Here is a 24,126-nt window from a genome sequence, read left to right on the forward strand (position 1 = left end):
AGTTTAAATTCTCATAGCCTGAGATTTGGCTCCCATATTTAAAAATGGGTCTACAGGAGAAAGCAAAGATAAAAATACATGTGTAGGTGAGTGTAAGGCAAGCAAGACAAGAGGAATTTTGGTTAGTTGCTTGCATGGACCTTATAGATTCTGAATTATTTCAGAAATTTTCTACAACTACACAAATACAGAAATATCTGATGAGATGATTAAGAAAGCTTCCTCTGAGCCTATAACCCCTAATATAAATTCAGTTCATATTTCAAGATTATCTTTACAATAAAAATTCTCAAGTCTCTTAAAAAAAAAAAAAAACCACAATCAGACAAAACCAGCCAAATAAAAAACCCTAAAACATTTATGATAAGATTCGTGAGCACAGTTCCAATACAGGCAATAAATTCTACAGTGACACCAGTGTCCCAGACATGTTCTTTCAGAAAATGGAACCATCAGAATTGTGATATGTTGGTTCAATTTTTGTTATAGAAGCATTTAGATTAGACTTTTCAAATACAGATATTGTCCCAAAATACTAACCATTAGATATGCTTCAGTAAGAATCATGAAAAAGCTGTCCCTTGAGTAAATATAATCTTTCTTCACCATCTTCTGTGAATGTGTTTGGATCTCATTCAAAGAAACATAAAAAACATCAAATATATGTAATGAAAAAAATCTGTTGATTTTATATATGTGTGTGCTTATATATATATGCATAGATATCAGAAGAAATCAAAGTAAGATTTTTGCCAGGGTGCTCTAGAGTGAACATTTATAATAAGCATGGGAATCCCCTCAAATGGCAGAAGGGATAAACAAACAATACCTAAGTCGTGCTGAACATGCGGTGCTTTCATGCCTCTTCAAATCTGTAAAGGCTCAGCTGGTGGAGAAGGTAGACACTTCTTGAATAATATGAATGTTTTCACTTCTTTTGCTTATGTACTGACACTGTTTCCAGGATACAGAATACCATGGAGAGCTTATTTGTGTTTTAGAAATGCTGTATTTCTCCTGGATTTAAACACAGGTTACTGCTGGGGGTTTATTTTCATCTGTAGGGAAATAAACATAAAATGTTCATCTTTGAGAAAGTCACCTAATACTTCATTAAAAAAATATAAGGGGATTAAAGACAATAATAAATGAGAATATACGTACTAATTGCATCCCAGCATGAGTCCATGCACCTTACCAGGTGTGAGTGTGCCAGTCCTCAATCAATCTGCAGAGCTTCACTGACAGTAAGGTTATCAGGTATCCTTCAGTCTCCTTAGTTAGACTGTTCATCACACGGAGATGTTGAATGCTGAATTCGAATTCAGACATCCCAGTAGGGATCTGCTGAAATTACTTTGGTAGCATTTAGGTCCTAAGTGTTACTTTCATCTATGCAAAATCCTGAAAAACTGCAAAACATAATGTATGGTCAGCCAGATTTACCATTCCTTCTTTTTCAAGGAGCCAGAGCAGACGTGGGACCTGTGCTAGGACCACCCTTGAACCTTCTTAGTTGCACTTCTAGCCCAAGCTCAATTCAGAGCTATTTAAGACTCCTAAATATTTCACAAGTTCTGTGTGACTTCTGCAGGCATAGAACAGAGAAAAATTCTTTCTCACTGACTTGATAAGGACTTTCCATTTAACATAGGGCCTTTGGAGGGACAGGGATAATAACATTATCTTCTACTACAGTACAGGGCTATATTACATGAAAGAGCCAAGCCTGAAAAGTTTTACTGTTCTTTCTTTTTTCTTAAATAAATACAGATGTGTCTCACTGCCTCTTAGAAATTCATGGAAAAAACAACATCACTTACTTATTGCAGACTGGTAATGAAGCTTAGCATTTGCTTCTATGGTGAAATGTAGAAGCCTAATTATACTGCCATTGTAGGATGAGCATAACTCACCAAGCGGGAGAAATTCAGATACTGCTCAGAAATAAGTGCATCCATGCAAAGAAATGTATTGGTAAAATTAACCTCGTAAATATCATCAGAATGACAAAGCATCCTGTCATGGTGGCAGAAATCTCGGTTTCAGGAGAGTAACCTGATAATTTGCAGATAAACTTGAATCAATCCCTAGGTTTCAAGTACTCTGAACACAGTCCAACTGAGACCGGCATCTGAATATTGCACTTCACAATGGCCTCTGCTTGGAGGGTGGAACATCATATATAAAAGTAATGACTAGTTCTTTAAAAGAGTGAGAAACAACTATTATGACAGTTAAATTATACTGGTAGATGAACTACAGGAACATGAATTTCTATTCTGACTTTTCTGTAGCTCTGTGTTAAGAACAAGTAGATAAATGCTCAATTTCAGTAAATAAATATGGTAATGTGAAGCATTTGAATCTGAGGAACATGGGTGGTAAATCAGTCTCAGTTAATCATAATTGTGTCTGATACCACTGAGCATCATTTAATGGTACTTTTAGGTTCATTTTATATGAATAATAAATATGATAGTAAGATGCATATGCCTATTGAAACAATTTTACTTTAAAAATTCAATGCTTTTTTTTTAATATATATGACAATTTTGGAGTAGAACCTCTAAACCAGAACCCCACTTTTGTCTTTTTTTTAACAGGTATGAATATCAAACCTATTCATCATTGCTGCAGTTAGTCTAGCACTAGTTATAGGAATGTTAATAAAAATAGTTGCTACTTGCTTCTTCAGTCAGTATTTTTGAGGCCTGGGACATCAGTCACCACAGCTGTGGCATGCACCCTCCCGGTTCCTTCTCCCCGTGCAAACAAGCTGACCCTCTTCCGTGCTTTAATCATTTCTGCACTCTCTGGTACCCTCAGATCAGCTGAAAGAACTAGGGACACATCCTCGTCACTGATACCACTCCCTGGTGCTTAAATCGATCGTCCTTCAGCCTAAATGGTCTCGCTGTTCTCATGGCCACACTACTCCCAAGGAGGCAGAGGGCATACAAGGTGTTGACAGTACCGAAACATAGATAAGTCAAAAAAGCTCCTGTAACTGCTGCAAGTGGTGTAATTCACACCTGGTGAATATCACCCCTGTAGAACAGAGGATTATTTAAATTTACGTGGAAAAAGGGAACCTGCATATGCTGTTATGAGACCCAGATAATTTTGTGGTCTGTTCCTCTCCATGCAGTCTCAAGTTGAGGTGTTGCAGGTGAGATGAGACAAGCTCTCTGGATAAAAGAAAGCTTAAGGTGAAACACAAAGTAGCACACCCTTGCAAAAACAATCCCTCAGCATCCCATTGGAGAAAATAGGGCTGTCATATGCCATGAGAAGTTATTAATTCAAATTGTCTGTATTTTTGCTGTCTCTGTAGTAGTACAATCACTGAGATCCTTTAGAGCATTCAGGCTAACTGTCCCTAGATTTAAACATCACACAGAATCAAATACAGTTGTGTTTTTATCACGCTTATTACCCTTTCATGTTCAAGGATGACCCAACAAAATGAGATTTGTGTTTTCCAGTGTCACATGAGAGATCTGAAAATATCTGAGTAATGGCCATACGTTTCCTGAAATAATCTATCATCTCCCTCTCATGAACCTGGATAATAGAACATCTTTTCAGAGTATAAACAGCCAGTGTTAAGAGTTCTTATGCACAGGAGACAATCTTTTGGATAATATGTCATCAACAGTATAAAATATGGAACCACACTTAAACTGCGATGTGTTTTATGAAACCTATAATTTGCCACACAGGCAGCAAAAAGCTTTAGATGCAAACTGCAGCTACTTGCATAAATTGGCCCTAAGGTCTATAATGCTACTAAAATACAAAAAAAAGTAACACTGTGTTTCTACGCACTCTGTGCTAAAGCAGGTCCTTGGCCAGAAGCCTGTGTGCCGTCACTCAGCTCTATGTCTAAACTGTAATATTGGCTGATGTTAAATACTCTGTAAAGGTTTGGCTTCTCCATCTTGAAAAAGCTGGAGTAAAACTAAATATGATACAGAACAGAGCAAAGAGGATGAAGAAAGACATAGAAATTCTTCCACACTAGGAAGGACCCTGTGGACCAATGCTCTTCAGCTTAGAATAGAGACGTCTCCAGGGAGACATTGCACTGACCTATAAAACCAGGAGAAACAAGTGGAACATGCACAGAGAATTTATTTTCTGTCTATTTTCTGTCTCTCGTATAAGAGGTGAGAAATAGCTGGTTAAATCAACAGGTAGCAGATTGCAAACCAGTAGAAGGAAGTGCTTTTCCACACATGGCATGTTTGAGCCTCAGATCTTAGTGCCAGGTAGTGGTGTCATTGCTAGAGAAGTTTACATGGGTTTATAAAAGCAGTTAAGCAAACACATTAAAGAAAAATCAGGTAAAGGCTTTCAAATACAAAGATGCTTCTCTGGCAGTACAGTGCTTCGGGGGTGTTTCAGTATGTGCCTGACCTGCTTTTCCATGTTTCCTAGGCATCTGCTACTAGCTACGGTAAGAGATTAGTGAATTATGTAAACCTTGGTCTGACCTGATGCAGCCATTTACAGCTCCTAAAACTACCTTAGGTATCCACAAAACTTACACCACCTACTTAGTTATTTAATGCTACATAAATGAGCATATCAATTGTATGTGTTGTAGATAGTAATAAACAACACTTCTGTATCAGCTTTCACCTCTGTGAAACTTGGTACCTCTCTTCCATTACATCCCATCCTGTTTTCTTTGAATAGATGTAGCTGCTTCCATTAATAATAATGGGAAACAACGATGTAAATCCTTATGTACCCGTACAGGACAGGACCCACAGCCTATTATTGTGAAGAACAATATGGCATTACTAAACTGTGAAGTAAACCTATAAAATATTAATTACAGATTGATTTAGTCTGGCTGGAATTCAGCATTAATGGTTTCACTTAGTGTTATCTAGTTTTTCAAAATTATGGCAGAAGGAGAGGGTAGGGGAAGTCACAAATGGAGCTGTGGAATGTGCTTTAATTCTTCACTTCTAGAAACATGGGTTCAAATTCCAATTGTTCTGTGCAGACGTGACTTAGCTGTGTCAACCTGTGCCCTAGTGAATGTTAGTGTGGATCATAAAACTACTACACAAGTGTAGAAGTGAAGAGCGTGAAGGCAAGAGCGAAGTCCTGCATGTCAAGAGTGCAGTGCACCCAGGAGAGATTTTAAACTCTCTATTCTAACAGTTGTTCTCAAATAGGTTTGAAAACTGAGAGCTTCTCAAAGTGACAAAAAGGAGATGAAACACAGCCAACTTCATCAGCATCCCCTGTTAGTATATTAGAGAATTACCAAAAGAAGTACGCAATACAGAACGTCGTATACCTTTGTTTCTTATTTCTTGCTGGACTTTGTGCCATGAAATGGACAGCCACGTTAATATTACAACATAGTAGTTCTGTTAGCAACTACTGAAATAAATTAGACCCCCACATCCTGTGATACAGGTATTTGGCTGAAATACCTTTGTAAAATAGCTGTTCTCTCTTAAGGACATCCTTGGCAGCTTCAGTGGCACACAGACACACTGTGCAGCTGCACAAGAGCTTCATGTCATGGATCAGCCCTTGAACAAATCCATACCACACCAGTGCAAGCAGATGTCTTGGATCTTTTGTCAGCCAGACTGGGGACCTGTGGGAATGCACCATGGCTCTCATTTGACCACATCTTTTATACTTTTTCTGTGTAAACCAGGGAATAGAGGAGGGCCAAATGCAAGTCCGAGGTTTGTCGTGGTGTACAGCCATTGGATACAGTCCCAAAATTACAGAAGCAAGACACAAAACCTAAGAAACATTTTGATTTCAGGCCAGGCTTACTTTTCAATCATAAAAATTAGAGGTATTTTTCAAATGGTAGGTATGTCTAGGAAAGAGCCAGGAGGCTCAAGCACACACCTCAAATGAGGGAGCACTCACTAGACAACAACTTGTGAAATGTTTTAGCTGAGCAGACCTGTGAGGGTGCCCTAGATGTCCCTCTAAGCTTTCACTTTCATAGGCACCAAGAATGAAAGACTTTATTTTTTCATATTCCTATGTAAGTTAAACAAGGGGTGGTGGTTGTTTTGGGGGGATTTTTGCTTATTTGGCAATGTCTTTATACACATGTAAAGACCACGCCATGACTATCAGTATAAACTTAAACACATTAGACAAGATCTGGGGTGAGAAGTGAGAAAAGACACTAAATAGAGAGTTATAAATCTCACATTATGAAATTCATATGTCAGTTCCTTTTGCAGATATTGTTATTTTAGTTCATCATTTTTACTATATATCTAAAGAGCTTGGTTTTCTTTCTAATACTGACAACATTTTTTATTTTATTTTTATTTTTTTTACAGAAGTAAAATGCTCTAACAAAAAACATCTGATTTACAGTCAATTGAAAAGGAGTAGTGCTTTTGTCTTTTCCCCAAGTGAAGTCAATGTATTGTTTTTAAAGACTTGCCAAGGTCGAAAAGATAGCTTTACAATAAAGTTAAAACACTTACATAGAAAGAAAACTTCATGAGGAGTTTGTGGGTCCAAATTACCTCAAGTGTTCCTGTAGGAAAGCAAGATGTGTAACATGGAAAGAATCTGAGAATATTTTTTAAGATGCTCATATTTCATCTGTCATTTAACATGACATCTGCAAGGAAAAATTGGGGGAGGAGGCATCTGAGATAGCCAAGCACCCTAACATGAGAATGTGAGTTATTTCCTTAAGGAAAATATGCCTTTACCTTACATAAAAGTTTGGTTTAGCCTGTATATCTATGACATTTATTGAACATCTAACTTTCAATAACCTCGATACTATTAAAATCATATTTGTTGTCTTGTCTTCTCCTATAATTAGCATCGGTCTCCTCTGAATGTAACAGTTACCTTCCAGTCATATATAAAGTAGCTAATCATTTAGGCAGGTAGATTCAACATTAATTGAGTAGATAGATTAAGACTTTCAAAATGTGTGTTTTACTTGATAATTTAAGATTTTCAAAAAACAATTTTTGAAAGTAGTAAAGTAGAAATTCTTTGTTTCATTTTTTGCCATTAAAAAGAATATTTTCAAAAATCTTTTAAACCCACTTCTGGAAAGCAATATATGAAAGTATTATTATTTTTATATATATGAGTCTATAGAATTCATACTTTCTCCTAAAATGTTTGTTGGAGTTTTTTGTAGATCACAGAAAAAATACTGTGGAAGGCAACAATAGTAGCAATACATTTTAAATGTATTAGGTGTAATATATTTTTTAATCTTTTTGATTTGTTTTTATTATGAACTTGCCATTAAAAGGAACAAAGGACAGCTCAAAAGACATTTGGTAATTAAAAAGCTGTACTCAGTGTCATTATTTATCTTTCAGTTTTGCTTATCTTACCTCTATAAAATGCATACTGTTATGTTACTTAACATTTGTAGTGAAAGGATTTTTAAATGGCTTGAGATAACTAAACCGCAAGATAAACAACATATTTCATTATTTTAATTACTATTTTTTAATCTCATAAAACAAGCAGGGGCTACAGGATAAAGAACATTCTGGTTTACTCTTTTTTAATATATATGTGTGTGTATTTTTTTTCTTTTTTTAATAAGTTATCTTAGATCATCTGGCATACAAGCCAGGATCACAAAATAAATAAAAATAATTCTGTGTGGTTAATACAGACAACAATCTCTTACTCTTTTTCCACAAGTATGTTACCCAGAATTGAAACCTTGGCTGTCTTGAAACCAACAGGAGTTTAGCTATTTGTTTCAGCAGAGGCAGATTTCATTCTGGGAGTATATCTGTGGTTGCAGCTGCTGTTTTGTGATGTAAATGTACAGCAGGTTAGAGCACTCACCCCTGAAAACTGCTTTTCTTTTCTTGCTTTACTGCTTCTTACAGTCAAAAGTAACTCCCACCAAATCTCTCCTCAGAATTGTTTTCCTTGTTTGCAGACTTTAGCAAATCCCATCCAAGCTACCTTAACTGCGTACCCAACATTAATAACCTCTTTTCATACAATCTTCCCAGAACTGTTACAAGGACTTTCTCCTTTTCCTCTCCAGCCAAGCAGAACAGCCCTTTGCTTCACCTCCTTTAGAGCTTGTTTCTGATAGTAGTTCAGAACTTGTCTCTTGTCCTGTGTTCTTGGTGTTCTCCCATTATGCTGCTTGTCATTTTGACACTTTATAAGAAATCCTCTGTGCCAAAGTGACTCTATTTATTATCATTAACCATGACTTCTTCAAGTAAAGCTGGCCTCTCCTATTCATAAAATGCTGGTTCTAATAAGAAGTCCTTAAATAGCTCCTTTTCATTAAAAAGGAATTTTTAAAGTGTTTTTCAAAATGAAACAGTTAAAACCATTTGGATGCAAATATTTCAGTAAAAAAAACATGATTGCATGCTTATACAAATTACTGTTTTTGCTTATGAGTGAGTACACAGAGAGGAAGTAGAGCCAAGCAGTTCAAATGAGCACGTGCAGAAAAGCGTCAAACAGCATCATTTTAAAGACAGAAAAATATCTCTAGTGCAGGCAGATTCCTTTGGTTGGGTAGACCAGCTTTTTTCAAATTAACCTCTTTTTTATAGAGGACTGACTACCCCGTTCACCCTTCAAAAATCTCTTTCATAAGACAATGTTTAGTTTAGACCTTAATTTAAATTATAACAGGAAACAGCAGAATTTCTCCATATTTATTTTCTTGCATTCTAACTAAATTTCCAACCTTGGTGTTGTACATGCACACACATGTCACCAATTCCCATCACATCATCCAATATATATCAGCATTTACAGTCTCCCTCCCAGAAGTCAATGTTGTGAGTCTCTAAATATGTTGGCATTGACACTAAGATTAACAACAGGACTTTTTTCCAGCAGTAGTGGCCTAAGAGAGCTTGTAAAGCATTTTTAATGACACAAAAATCCATATTTTGCAGAGAAATTGCCCTGTCTTTAAAAGTTTTATGCACTCCTAGCTTGTAAAAGTCTGAGGAATACTAGTGTAATGCATTCAAATAATCAGCATGAAATGAATCACAGATTCAAAACATTGCAAGCACTACACATTAATTTTTTTTTCATTTAAAAAGCAAATTTAAAGTGTTTGCAGGTTACTTTTTACCAGAAAGACTTTGTTTTAATTATGAAATAATATATGAACATAACATTTAACCACCTATTTTAAAGGTTAGAGTCTTAAGTTAGAAAAATGCTTCTGTCTGAGACTGTAAAAGATGACTTGCAGCCAGATTTAACTGTGCTCTCAGCTTTTTAACATGTGTATGGTCAGTAGTGTTGTAAATTGTCAACAGCATTTCTGAATCAAAATCTGAAATAGCTATCTTACATACTACAGATATATTTCAAAATCTGAACTGGGTCTTGATACATACTGAATAAACAATCAAAGACTATTGGCAATACTCTTTATATCAATAGAGAGGTCAGAAAACATATACATAACGTTAGTTCCCTGATTTTAGGAGGAGTTACAATAGTGGCATCCTATATATATTTCCCCATTAAAAAAGAAAACCACCTTTCAGTATAAAAAGCCCATACGAGTTAAAAAACTTGTTTCACCCAAAAGTTTAAAAGGTTTAAAAAGGACTTTGTTCAGGTTCTAATGTTTACTAAAATACTTAAAATACTCCATTTGAAAAGGCTGTTTCTATTTGTCTCTGTGCTGAAGTAAGGACATGGTGAGAAGCTTTTTTGTTTAAAAGAACTATGTTCATCCTTTCCCTGAATCAGCTCATGTTTCTGATGGACTTCTGCAGAGCCAGTTGATAGAAAATTCAAATTTAAGTGACATTTGAGTTGACCATGGAATAAATACTGACTTAAGATATTACAGTGATGTTTTCTTCTTATGTGCCCTACTTTCAGAGGCACCTCTCTGACAGTGAATTCTCAAACTTCTCCAGGTCTTTAGGGGAACCAGCTGGTATTGCACAGGGAAAAGAGAGACTGAATTACCCTCAGGGTAGCTCCTCAGATTACAACCAATGAAGAAATACACTTGCTGTTTATAAAGAAAAGAAACAGGTGTTTGATCATTTATTACCTTAAACCATTTTTTATTGAAATGCCAGGAGCTTAGAAGTTGGCTTGCAAGCCCCCATCATTCCCTGATAGAAGCAGGAGCAACACAGAACTGCACTCCTAAGACTCACCAGCATGAAAGACTTATTAATATGCAGAATGAAAGGTCACCATCTCTTGATAAACAGGCTGAGGAAGAGAAAGATAACGTCCCTTGCAATGGATATTTATTCTCTTTAATCATGTATAAACACCATTTGGCTGCACACTGTTTTCTTCTTGCAAGGCTTCCCTGGTTAAATACAGTTATCATCCTAGAACAATAATTATGTTTTGGGCTGCATGTAGGTAACTCACTTCAGTACACAGAGGTAAGTCCTACAGCTTTGAATGCCCACTTTGATGTTAACAGAACTGTTTTATGAGCATAAGTTAGGGAATAATATGATCCATTCTGTTTTATCTTCTGCCTTTTTAGTGGATAGTGACTTTACCAGACCATCTGTTTTCTATAAAATATTTATATGTACATATAAAAAAGAGAAAGACCTAGAGAGAGAAGTAGGACACTACAGAAATAGAAAGAGAGTATTTGAGGACAACTTTGAAAATGCAACATATTTAAAACTTTTCGGATAAAACATAAGTATAAATCAAAAGTCAGATCTGAAACCCTTTGAAAAGGGTTTTGTGAGCATCAATACATGCTAAAGGAACTTCTAGTTTATGGCTTTTTCCTTTAGAAAGGAGAAGAATCTCGGTAGCAACATTGATCTGTTGTACACATACAAGTTAGGGGGAAAATCAAGATACTAATATTTTAAAGAAAATGATCAATCTACATGTAATCTCAAAATAACTGATAAAAGAGTTCAAAAACAGGGCTGCCAGTACTCAGGCAGTAAGGAAGCTGAACTCTACTTCATTACAACTTGCACCCAAACTTTAGGTATTGATTTCACTCTTGGTGTAAACAATTGTATTCCTGATCTAGACGGTGAAGAAAGTGGCTCTGAAAACCTCCCAGGAGACAACTTGCCAGCCTGGTTACACTGCCTCTACTTAGGTAGACAGAGAACTCCTTCTGGAGGCCTCCACTGCCACTTCTCCCCATTGACTAAAGAAGGAATTATGTGTACGTTAGCCACAAGTGTGGACCTATAGGGAAAGACTTGCAAGGCAAACCAGCTGGTGCTGAGGACCCGACATCCACAGCATATGCATTTGAGAGCTCTCCCCTGGTCCTGAGCACCAATACCCTGCTTGGTGATGCTGGGAATGCGATGGGTGTGATCCTGAAGTGCATCTTCCCATGAAGCTTCCACTTAAAGAGATCTACTCAGTGTGCCCCGGGCCCATGATGCAAAATGAAACACTAAGCGAGGACAGGCAAGGAATGCACTTTAAAAGAGTAATCTTGATCTGAACTAAAATGCTAATACAAATGCACCCACTGTAGCTGAACTGTTTCGCTGGACAGCTAAACTTTCCGTGTGAGCCAGATACCAAACTTAGGACAGCATTTCATTTCTGTGTTCAAAACAAAACTTGCTGAGGTTGAAATTTCAAATCTTCAAAAGATCCACAGAGGTTGGCCTTATCCTCTTTAATTGTGGGGTTTTTTCCTAGAATTTAATTGTCTGTGGGTTTATATCATTTTTCAGATGCCTTTATTTCATTGTCTAAGGAAAGGAATATCAAAATTGCCTGTAGTGTCTGATCAAACAAAATTACCTTCAGTCAGCAACAGAGCAATTTCCATGCCCATTTCACAGCAACTCAAATGAGTAACAAAGCTTGCTGTTGTGCAGATGCACATTCTAGAGCTTTGTTCTTGGGTACCTTGGATAAAGCCCTTACAGCCCCAACTATCGCTCTCCTCTATATTTCGATGTGGCGTACATTTAACAAAATCTCTTCAGAGGTCTAGTGAGTGGTTTTATGGGTTTTTTTACAAATTATCTGTATCTCCTACATTTTTCTGTATGCCCATTTTGAAAGGAAACATCTTTGTGGTATATTGTCCTTACATTCCCTCCATTTCTTCTAGGCAAAGCCTCTGCTCCTTACATCCTCCTTCAGAAACAATCATTCTAATAACATGTCCAAGAAGGGCCAGTTTCACTGTTTTAAAGATAATCATATATGATGTTTGTCCTCTTGCTGGGGACAACACCAAAAAACCCATAAGCTTTATCTCTTTCAAGGAGTTTCAGGAGGCAGCTAAAGCTACAGCAGAAAGGTGAGGTGGTACGTGACAAATTTATTTGCAACACTTTTTCTTTATTTATTTTCTACCTAGCCTCTGTTTAATTCACAGGTCATAGAAGGAGAGAAAAATGAAAGAGAGAGTTAGATCTGAAATTTTCAGAAACCCAGACGTACAGCTTTATGACAGAAAAAGCTATTTCTGAAAAAGATATTTTTTTTTAAGAGGGAACTAACATGTTGAAAGGAGGAGGGCACATACTTTTTTCAAACTGGTGTCTCATTTGACCATTTGCAGAACAGATTAGGCTATCAGTAAAGAAGTGATTTAACAGGAAAAATCAAGAAGGCAGCTGACTTTCTGCTTGCCACTGCCTTTGCTGAGCAGCCCGTTCTCACAGCACTCTTGCTGCACTTCTCTCTAGCTAACTTAGCTCAAATAGTGCTTGGTTTATTTGTACAGTCAGGCATGAGTGTTCAACGATGACCACTAAAATAAAAGGCAAATTGCTCCATGCAGTCATTGGTGTCAGTGATTTTCTAATGCACACGCTGATTCATTCCAGCTTCAAACCCGGGTGCTTCAGTTCAGTGCCTGAGTTTAAGCAGGATAAATCAAAGCAGAACAGAAAGCCAGAGATGAGACAGGGAGGAGAAGGAAGATGTGTGAGGGGTTTGGGCTCAGCAGGGGCTTGTGGGGAGGCACCACATGTCGGCTTTCAGTAGAGGACCCCTCCATGGCAATTGCCACTGCAAAGCCTTAGCGCTGCCGAGCTCCGAGCCATAGCCTCGCATGGGGAAGAGCAGCTCCAGTGGCATGCGGAGGTGAGCTTGAGCTGCTGGAGCCAGGAGGGTCATGACCTGAGTGTGAGGAATGCCTAGTGGTTCCTGTGCATCTACCAGGGAAGGGCCGGGGTCCCCCTGTGCCCAAGCCTTCCCGGAAAGCTGCAGCAGCCAGGCACCACTCACAGCCCCAATGCATGTGGGAAGGCCAGTGAGGGAGAGGAGGGCATGAAGAAATGCCCAACATTATGCACATTTCCCACTGGCAGCAGGAAGTCACTTGCTTTTCAGGTCAGTGGGAAGCATTAGTCAGACATAGCTAATGGCCAGGGCTCCTGGCTTTTGGATGGCCCTCTAGAACTGGTGGTGCATCAAAGAGAAACATCCAGCAGCAGCTTGTACTGGCCCGTGATACTAATTCTCATTTCACTACTGAACAAATCTACTTATTCTGTGCCTACATCATCACAACATTGGAAGAAAATACATATTTATTTAATATTAGTGACTTTAAAATGCAAATAGAAGAAAACCCATATTACTGATGAGTTAGTTTGACATTTGTGTTGGTGATACTGATCTCCTTTTTACTCCATAGAATCACAGAATCATAGAATCATTTATGTTGGAAAAGATCCTTGAGATCATCAAGTCCAGTTCTTTCTTCCTACTGTGTGTGAGTCACAGTTTCAGCTCCTGCTCACATTGCCTTCTGCCTGCAGTTGGAGAAGTGTTGCAGAGTGGTCATTTAATTCATTTTGATCAAAGTCTGCACCTTGCACCTTCAATCAGATTAACAGTACTTATCCAGATACAGTGTTCAGTAATCAGTAGGGATCATGCATAAGCAATCCATCAGTGCTCAAAGCTATTCTGTATGAGCCCTTTTCAGGGCCCTAAATTGTTTATCATAGGCAGAATTGACACATTGACATTTTTTCCCCAGCTTTTCTAAAAAATTATGGAGTCATTTCTGGAATTATTCCAATATACCAGACGTAACTAGTTTTGAATCAAGGCCGTATCGTAGACCTAGAGTTCCGATATTTTGCAATCCCATAAAACCACTGCATTCCCTCTGCAGCCTCAGTTGGAGACAAACACGTACCCATCCATCCAAGGTTCTGCACACACTGGCATGCATCACAGCTCAGCTGCAAGCACTATCATTGCTCAGCTCACCATCCACATTACAGTATTCTTTTCATTGAAAACCTACTGAAGCAGAAAAAAATGCAGAACCCTGCACTGTGAAAACCTGTGTGAGCAGAAGTTAGGTGAGGACTTCTCACTTCCCTGCCAGTGTGCCCACTGAGTAACATCCACAAGGACTAAACGGGTGGCTTAATTTTTATGCACACTTGGACATGGTTTTTAGAGAGCTATGCACTGGGCAGCACAGCGCTGATCAGCTCCCAACTAGACTGAGTCACAAAAGTGCTGACAAAAAGGTCTTCTAAGGAAAACACTAGTTTGTCAAAAAAAAAAAAAAAAACCCAACCAAAACCAACATTTGATCAGATGTTTCACATCATTTAATCTCCATTTTCAAATCATACCCACTTGGATGTAGATGCACATGTATTCCATTGTGTGGGCTCTTCCTTACGTGTGCAGGACTGTGTTGATACACACATACATAGAGGCACACATATACGCACGCACATTTGCCAGCCTGCACATAAATCTCATAAAGCTTATCTGGCTCAGCCCTGCCATGCAGACTGCCCACATGAAGATCCCCACATTCCTGCAGCTCCTGCTCTGTACTCAGGACCAGCCACCTCAGGATCTCCCAGCTCTATGCAGGTGGTTGATGAGATATTAAGATTCCTCCATCTCGAGGCAGGGGATATTCTGCCACCTAGCTGGAGAGATTTCCCTCTGCCCCATCCTATAGCATGGAGTCCCCAGGAACTGGAGCAAATAATTGCTCTATTTTACAAATTATGAAGCTGAAACCATTAAATAATTTATGTCATTATTTTCTGTAGTGTTTTCCCTTTTCTGTGGGTAGTAGTTGTAAATCATAATAATGTACAAGCCAAAAATGTATTGCAAAATGCTTGATTTTTCCAGGGATAGAAACACTGTCTTTTGCCCAGCTCTCTGCCCAGCTTCTTTGCTGGACTCATGTGCTGGTCAGTTTTAAGCAGCATAAATAATCAGGCCCTGCAAATGCACAGAAAATGCCAATCACATTTCATGTGGATAAAACTGTCTTGTCCTGTCCTTCATCCCTGAAGCCATCCAGTATCTATGACATACTTATCAAAAGAATGGAAGAATAAATTTCATCAGATTTCCTTTGTTAAATAGATCTAAGCCAAACTGTGAGCAACAGAAAATCACCAAGTGACTTTTGGGACCTTTTACAGGGTTGGAAGTTTCTGCTAAGAATCATAAAAGTACTGCATCTTTTGAGTTTATTTGCCATAACTGAGTAGTAGCAACTAGCGAACAGATGCTGGTGGTCGCAGCCAAAATGCATCTGTGAGTTTAAACAGTTTATTTACTTGCACTGTCAATTATGAAATTCGCATGCACGCTGGCAGATATAAGTGTGCATGTGCACACGTGTATGTATACAGTCATGCACACGTAAAGCACAGCCCTACAAAATACAGGTGCACCTTCATCCAAATGGGTAAAACTCCAATCTTCTCTATAGAAGCAGTTAGTACAAATAGCCAAATCCTCAATAATCTAAATAGTAAAAATAGGTCTCACCAAAGACAATATAAAGAAGGAACTATTTTATCACTCTTCACTGCACATTTTAACATTAAGTAATAGATGATCAAAGCAGACATTGCAATTACAATTTTTTTTCTCTTTTTCTTTAAAACAAGTGATGACAGCTGGAGGAAGGATCTCATGATGTGCCATTAATAGTGCGTTAGGGACAGCATGAAACACAAAATAAGAAAAGCATTCAAACAAAGGTGTTAAGTTTTTCAAAACTGTTACAAGAAGACAGATGGATCATTACTTGGGTGAAACCCTCTACTCTGCAGCTCTGTGCTGCAGGATTCATCAGCTCTGGCTAGAGAGATGCCTGCCTTAACAGCTGCAAGACATTTATCCCCACAACATAGCCCTACTCTGTGTTCTCATTCCTAGTCTGATATATGCGGTCTGCTCCATTTTCCAGCAGAGTCCTGACTCCTCTGCTGGCAATACTATCAACAGTGGAATGACTCTCTTCTGGGAGATGAAGCCGATGTGAGGCACTTCAGGTGCTCTTCCCTCTCTTGGATGTACTTTTCTCCTGATTTAGCTGCAACAGAGAAAGATCTGTCATCCACATGCCATGGAGTGCACCGCAGAGAGGCCTTTTATAGAAAGCTTAAGGGATGGAAGACCCCTGTCTCTTCTGACAATTTGGTATGAACACATTAACCCAGAAATTCAGTAGCTTTGGATATGTCATCTCTTATACTTCTCCAGTATCTGGAATTAAAGAAGTGTCTACTCTTTCTCTTCAAACTCAGTTAAACTCTTAGTAAATACAATGTCTTTCTAGTGACTGCATCCAATTTGTGCATGATATTTGTGGGAAAATGGGACATGAAGGAAATTACTGTTAATTTTCTAAGAAAATTGAATGCATTGTAAACCTTCCAGTGATATCTGGGAATTTTTTCAATGTGTGATCCAAGAGGAAAAAATGCAATTACCATCAGAGACTTTTTCCTTTCCCCTAAACTATGCCTGCATGACCTGCTGCTTACTGCAGAAATTCAGTAGGAACCAAAAAGGTGCTGTACATTTCAGATTAGGCTGTCATTCCCTTATTTCCCATCCCATCAAGCAGTGGGTTTGGGTCACATGGGATTGGAGATATCCATACACAATACTGTCCACTTTTGAGATAAAGGAAATAAATGCAGATCAAGCAGAAACCCATGGTTTTTTTACTAATGATTCATCTAAGAGTTCAGAGAGAATGTGAGCAAGTGATTTATATAAACAGGCTAATTAAGTGTGAAACAACTAAGCCAAATGTGAACAAGGGTATTTTATCTGATTGTCAAGAACGTGCACAACACGGGGCAATCTCTTGTAAGCAAATCCGTAAAACTACTAATCAAAGACAATGCCTTAATGGTAAAAGGAGAAATAACTACATAATGACAGTATTTATCTGAGAAATTAGCTTCTTTCAAACAACAAGAGGCTCTACAAAGCAACCACATTTCAGAAACCCTTAGATGTATTGTAAATGACAACAAAAATTAAAATCCACCTTCATCCGAACAAAAATCAGTTCAGGATAAGTATGTCTTTAGTGGCCTCTGTCCCCATGAATAATTGTTTTGTTCTTCGGTGTGGAAAGGATTGAGATTACCTCATTCTTCCCCTGCACTGCAGACTTTTTTTTCCTAATCAGCCAGAAGAACCTATTAGTCTGCTATCAACCTGCTCATCGTTTTCTCAGGCACACAAAGTCAAGGAGATGGAATGAATGCAAGCTGGTATATAACTTGTTACATCCTTCCTGATCAGCATTTGTTGTTACACCTGCCTGTTTCTCTACAAAATACAAAGGACTAAAAACCATTTACTGTTTAAAATAAGATTGATTTATGGACACCTTTTTGTTTTAGGAATAGTTAATTTTTGTATCAGGCATTCACTGAAAGGCATATGTGTCTTGGCATATCAAGATGTCATTTTACTGATGATGTTTTCTTTTTAATTTATTCTGTGGAGGCATTCAAAACTTCCTAAGCAGTTTCCAAGCACATGGTGGTTACTGTAGAATAACAAAGGTCTAAGAACAGCAGATGCAGGAAATAAGCCCAGCTGAGAAGCAGAAGTTGGGCAGAACTTTGTGCTTGGCACTGTTTTCACAGTGCCCTGGTGCTGTTCAGCCAACCCTTTGCTGTGGCCCATCTTTTGCTGCTGATTCCCATCACTGCAACTGTTTTGGCTTTGGCTACAGTTTCCAGCACCACCGCAGCTCCCTATTTAAACTTCAGCAAGCAGCCTCTCTCTGATATGTTGTTCCCACTTCATTCTTCTGGAAATATTTTTCCCTGCAGTGTGCACAACCTCTTCTGGAGCTGCCCAGGTCTGGTACCTCCTCTCCATGGTCACAACCTTCCCAGTCACATAGCACACCTCGGGTACACCCATCATCTAGCCCTGCAGTCACCTCTTCCTGAAAACACCTTGGATGGTGGGCACTGCTTGAGATCATGAAGCAGATGGCAGCAACTGCTTGAGTACCTGTAAAAGCCACCCCAAGGCAAGCTGCCTTTTGGAAGGCAACCTCCTTCCCATCCCCATCACTTTTTCAGCTGTTCTGCAGTAGATCACACCCTGCTGAAAATGAACCCACTTGAAAAAGAGATTATGTTTCCAGCCAGCTCCATCCCTCCCTGCAGCTGTCTGTAATCCCTGAGCGCCCATGCTGGCAGCAGGATGAAATTTTGTCCTCAGTGGCATGGGGAGAAGAAGTCTCTTTTTCAGTTGGCTTAAACAGGTTGTATGACTTCACCTCAAGCTGGGCAGGCACAGCTGGCCAGTCTTCTGCCACTGCTTTCTCATTTCTAGACTGTCTCTTGGAAGTTATTTCCCCCATGCATAGCATCAAAATCCTCTTTTTTACTACTCCACGTAGATTTCTAGGCTGTATCATGCATCCAGGACTGAAGGACAGGAAAAATTGCCTGAAGAGACACATGAACACTGCTGTGTCCCTCATTGTTCCTTCAGGCAGCTCTCCAGAGGCATGCAATCATGCCATGACTGCAATCATTATTCACTACTTTTCAAAGAACAGATTTTATAAACATAAGTGGATTTTCAGTTCTACTGAACCATTGGTACTAAAGGGAGCCACAAGTATGAATTACAGCCAGTCTGGCATGCATTTTTTTGTAACTGGCCACTCAGTTCACAGCAAATGAATTTCCAGTCCTTGATTAGGTATTCTAGCCTTCCCATAGGAAAGAAGGAAGGAAAAGTATGCTTTGTAGTAAGAGGCATAATCAAGGTATGGAAATATTTCATATTCTCCCCTTGCCAAAGCAGCTTTCATTTTAAATTAGTAAGATTTCTTCTTATCAACGGAAAGAGAAAAATAAGAACTGTCTTTTCACATGTTGTCTTTTACATCTAAGTAACTGAAGCTTTAGTGAAAATTTTCTGTCTTGTATGTGGGCTGGGATGTGTGACAAGGCTGAACAAACTCAGATACAATAATTTGCTTGTGAATAAAAACTCCTTCACAGACATTTGTGTAAACTAACAACAAGCACACAAATATTTGCAGAAAAATAAACCAAGTTAAGCAATACAGTCAGTGCAAGGGGTGAAACAGATTTAATGGCTGTTATGTTTCCATATAAAGAAAGAGAAAAAAAATGTTTTAAATACTCAAAATAAATATTTCTATTCCATGGTTTGAGTGAACATCACCAAAAGGACAGGCTTGTTTCAGTTCCATTTGTGTAACTCACCTTTGAAAGAGCAGGTTGTCTAACTTCCTTTTCTAAAAGAAAATATAGATGGTATCTAAATGCTTTAGGGGAAAGTATGTTGCTAGGCTGATATAAGGGTTATAAAAGCCTTTTGGTTTTCTTTTCTGGTTGGGAGAGGAACATAATGTTACCGAGTTAATCATCACTCTTTGTGTTATTAACTGTTACCTTTCTGTATAGAGCCTGTGGGAAACAGTGAGGACTAAAAACATGTCTGTTTTAGATTTTCCTTTTACTGAAATGGAACCCAGTTGACATGTCTTTGGAGGCCTTTTTTAGTTATTGAATGTCAGTAACATTAAGTGCCTGTGAAAAGTTTTGCCCTCCTAGCAGATAGGATCCAGTACCCAGTGCAGCACATCAGTGTCAGGTGATGTCACTTCTCCTATTTTATTCCTTGAAAAAATATATGACAATTGTAAGCAGCATTTTAAGAAAGCTGGCCTTGCTGTATCAATTTTTAGAATAGTGTTTACTTTTCTTTTTCTGCCTCCTCACTTTTGCTCTCTTTTGAAGATGTGAAAACAAATTTGCTCCATAGATCCTGTCCTATTCCATTTGACAAAACATTGATTTTTCTCCCCCATGCTGTGAGTGGAGCCAAAATTGACATGGCATATTTTGTTTAATAGGAACAAAAATATAAACTTAATTACCACCTAGTCCTGTCATGCCAAAATATGTTTGTTTCTGTATAGCACTGTCCTCAGTTTATCAGTACAGCATTGAGAATGATAGTTATTTATTTGCTGCCATGCACAGCCAAGGGGAAACAAAATTGGATCTTTTCTGCAAAAGCTGAGAATCGGAATGAACAGCCTCCTCCAAACTGAACTGTTGAACAGATGCTTTGTGACTCCAGTAGGCCTTGGATCACATCTTATTTGCTTGGCAGATATAAGTATTAATAATAACCTTAATGTCTTCATTAAAAGGTATAATGTTTTAAAATTATATCTTTGTTTTTACACTTTTGCACTCAGAAAATCTGAAATCGGTGTTATTTTTGATAGCAATAAGCTGTGGGTCCAGCAGCATAGGACAGAGCCTAATGTTTCTTCTTCCTTGCTGTGCTGATGGGTCTGCACCCTGTTCTTGCTTGTGCCTGTATGGAACTGGAAGGTCTGCAATGAAACCAGTGTTAGTATCCCAGAGCTACAGCCAGGTTAGTGATAGCAGAACATGTGCATAAAGTTTAGGAACTGCATGAAAACTGACCTCCAGCACTGGTCGGTGGCAGAGGAGGAGCTCGGGTGGGTAAGGACGGCGGGACAGAGCTGTGCAGGGGCTTGAGTGCAGAGGCATGAACTTGATGCGCTTGGGGCAGCCGATACAGAGGGATCCAATGTGAATAAACTCACAATGAACTTAATCCCTAAATAAACCGGGTGAATGGGATCTCCCCCTGGAGGTCTCCAGAGCTGCCTGCCTCTCCTCATTTAGTGCACAGGGAATCAAGGACTGTCCCATGAAGTGCTTATAACTGTAGAAACAGGTTAAAGCTCAAAGTTACGGAGAACTGAGCCCAAAACATCCCCACACCTCCCTAGATACCCTGGTCTGTTTTTATGACATATATGACATTATGACAGTCTTATGGGGAAATATCGCTAATTCATATTTATAAACATCTCTTGGATGAAACTGGAGCTGATTGGATGATTTTTTTTCTCTTGGAAAAATGTTCATTTTAGAAAATCAAAACTTTCTGAGGGAGCGTTAATACAATGGTTGTCTGGACACTGGACTGGAAGCCTCACCAGTGTGCAGCCAGGCAGCAATCCTGTGAAAAATGTTCCGTTTCTAAGTTTTTCACCCCCACTTAAAACTGTATTTTTCCTGCTGCAAAGTTCTAGTGGGAACAGATCTTTTATTTTCTGGCCAACAGCATCTGTGTGTTGTTATTAATATTTATGAAGATTACAACATTAGAAGTGGCCTTGTGTGATGAACATTAGCTTTTTATATTACTTTGACCTTCTCTAGACTGGACGAACTTTTTTACTGTTGATCTCCCAATCATTTAAAAGATCAGGACACAGATAATTTAGAAGAATTAAGGAGCTCAAGTTTAGGATTTTACACCTTTGCCCCTATCCTATTGATTAGTTCTGTTTCATCTCCATAATATAGTTATTGCAGCTAGGCAAACATACAGAAATTGCTCTTTCCTTTCAAAAGGAATGTCAAAACAATAAATAAATGAGTCATACCAGCTGTATTGATTTGTGACAACCTTGATGTACACAATCATTTGGGATTCAAACATTTATCTGGGGAAAAAAAAAACATTTTTATTTGCTGCACTGGGGCTCACTGGGAGAAAATGCTGTTAGGCATCTCAAAATTCTCTACACAGTGGCAGGCTTTTAAATGCAATGAGATATCTGCAGTTAATTTCCATATTAATCAATAAGATGAAAGGCAAAAATCAATTTTGTCTGTGCAACTGTGTGTGACACCTCCCTAAGAGCAGTACCATTGGGATGGATTCATGCCAGCTAAGCTGGCCATAGGTTGATTGTTTATTTATGGCAAGGAAAGGCATAAAGTCAGCTCAGTGACAAAATAGCAGGAAAGATGTTACTCATAGGATGTCTATTAAAAAATCTGGCATTGGTACCTGGGAAATATGCACTTCAGATCTTAATAGCAATTGTGGTTTCCCACATAAAAGAGAGGCAAAAATTTTCTTTGATTCAGAAGAAAAAAGGCTGAATTTACCAAAGAAACTGAGGAGCATCCAGATGCTCTCTGATAGTCATGGCAACACTAAGGAATTTGCCACATAGTCTTGGGATTAGCAAGGTTTCATTATCGCAACATTAAGAAATTAATAAAATGTGGTACTCTAGTTTCAAATCCTGCATCCCCCTTCCTGTACTGGAATAGACAATAAACCTTAACACAGCCCCATGTCACCTGCAGTTTGACTGGCCTCTATTTATCCTCCCGTAATTCTTCTAATTCAAGACTGTAGAATGTTAAATTATGACTTGTGTTATTTGAAAGCTTACAGTTACAACTTCTGCAACGCAGTATCCAAGATGTTTCACTGCAGATTCATTCATAAATATAAGCATGCCTTCTTTGGTGCTCTGTTCCTTCCCTAGTTATTCCCAATATTAATTATTAATTGGGGGTGGGGTGGGGGGTGGGGGTGGGGGGTGTGGGGGGTGTTGATGATTGCTAAACTGATGTATGAATTAAAAAGCCTGGGTTTGAATGGCAATAGTCATCTCAGAACCCTTCATTGCCTAAAAAATGTTAGAATTTATTTCTTTTTTCTTATACTTATCACTTGAGTCCATTTTGCTGCTCATTCTCAGATTTTCTGGGACAGTCCTCCTCAGGACAGTATCCTGAACAGTAACACCAATGTGCTTTTCCACCTCACTGTTTACCCCCATTCCCAGACCATTTATGAAAAGATCACAACAGCAAAGTCTTAAGCATAGAGTCCTGTTGAGTCTGTTAAAAGTGTCTTTGGAGCAAAAGTTATCCCAAACTAAACTTTCTACAACTAACTCAGAGTATAAGCCTAACTTTTAAATAGGTGAAATGAGTCAAAGCCCAGCCACAGAATCACAGGAAATGTCTGGGTTAGGGATGGACCTGTGGAGAGCCTCTAGGGTCCAACCCTCAGCTGAAGGCAGGGCCTTAGATTAGGTTTTTCAGGACTGCCAAGCCAAGTCTGAGTATTTTCAGCCACAGAGATTCTACCACATCTGTGGCTGACCTATTCCAGTGTTTAATTGTTCACATGGTGATGGGTTTTTTTTCTTATAGCCAAACAGAAACTTGTGACTTTTGTGTCTTGTCCTGCTGCTCCACATCAATGTGAGGACAGTTTCCCCATCTTCTCTGTACCTACCCTTTAGGCACTGAAGACTAATGAGATCTCCCCTGAGTCTGTTCTTTGTAAACTGAACAAATCCAGCTTATTCAGCCTTTCTCTATTTGTCAAGTTCTCCAACCCTCTCATCATCTAGGTGGCCATCCACTGGACCTTTCTGACACAAAGAATGTCTAAAAATTCATTGGTAATCTTAGTGCAACACTGAAGATGCACTACATCCAGCAGTTACGGAACAGAAAAACATATTCAAGGAAAAGAAACAATGAAACAAGGACCAGTATCCTTCCATATGTAATTCTCATTAAACTGCCAATAAGAATGGCAGGTCTGTTAGGTTTAAACTGGGATTTTACAGAAGAATACACTGAAGTCATAGATGCCACTACAGTTATTAGTAGAAAGATTATGTGTAGATTAGATGCTGCTGAAGGGTGAAGCTATTCTTGAAATAGCCAAGCAGTTTCTTGAAACAAACTGCTTATAGAAGTAAAGGATGTATCACTTCTCAAGAAGAGATAATGGACAGCTCATTAATTATATTTTCAAAAGTGTACCATAAAATCTGTCAAGATTAGAAAAAGCTCTACTGCACAAAATTCAGAAATATAAGTAAGGAATAGAAATAAAAACCAGTGCAGAAAATAAAATCACTGTAAATTCTGAATATGAGGCAACACTTGAAAAAATATGTCAGGACTGACATGGGAAATATGAATTATAAATCAGTTGTGATGAAAAGGATAA

General features: G+C 38.5%; 1 protein-coding gene across 1 annotated transcript in view; it reads left to right on the plus strand.

Annotated features, from left to right (window-relative positions):
- GPC6 (glypican 6) overlaps positions 1-24,126 on the plus strand; it is a 774,486-nt gene that overhangs the window by 664,364 nt on the left and 85,996 nt on the right. The window lies entirely within an intron of this gene.

This window comes from Falco rusticolus, chromosome 2, assembly GCF_015220075.1.
Source record: "Falco rusticolus isolate bFalRus1 chromosome 2, bFalRus1.pri, whole genome shotgun sequence".
NCBI lineage: Eukaryota > Metazoa > Chordata > Aves > Falconiformes > Falconidae > Falco > Falco rusticolus.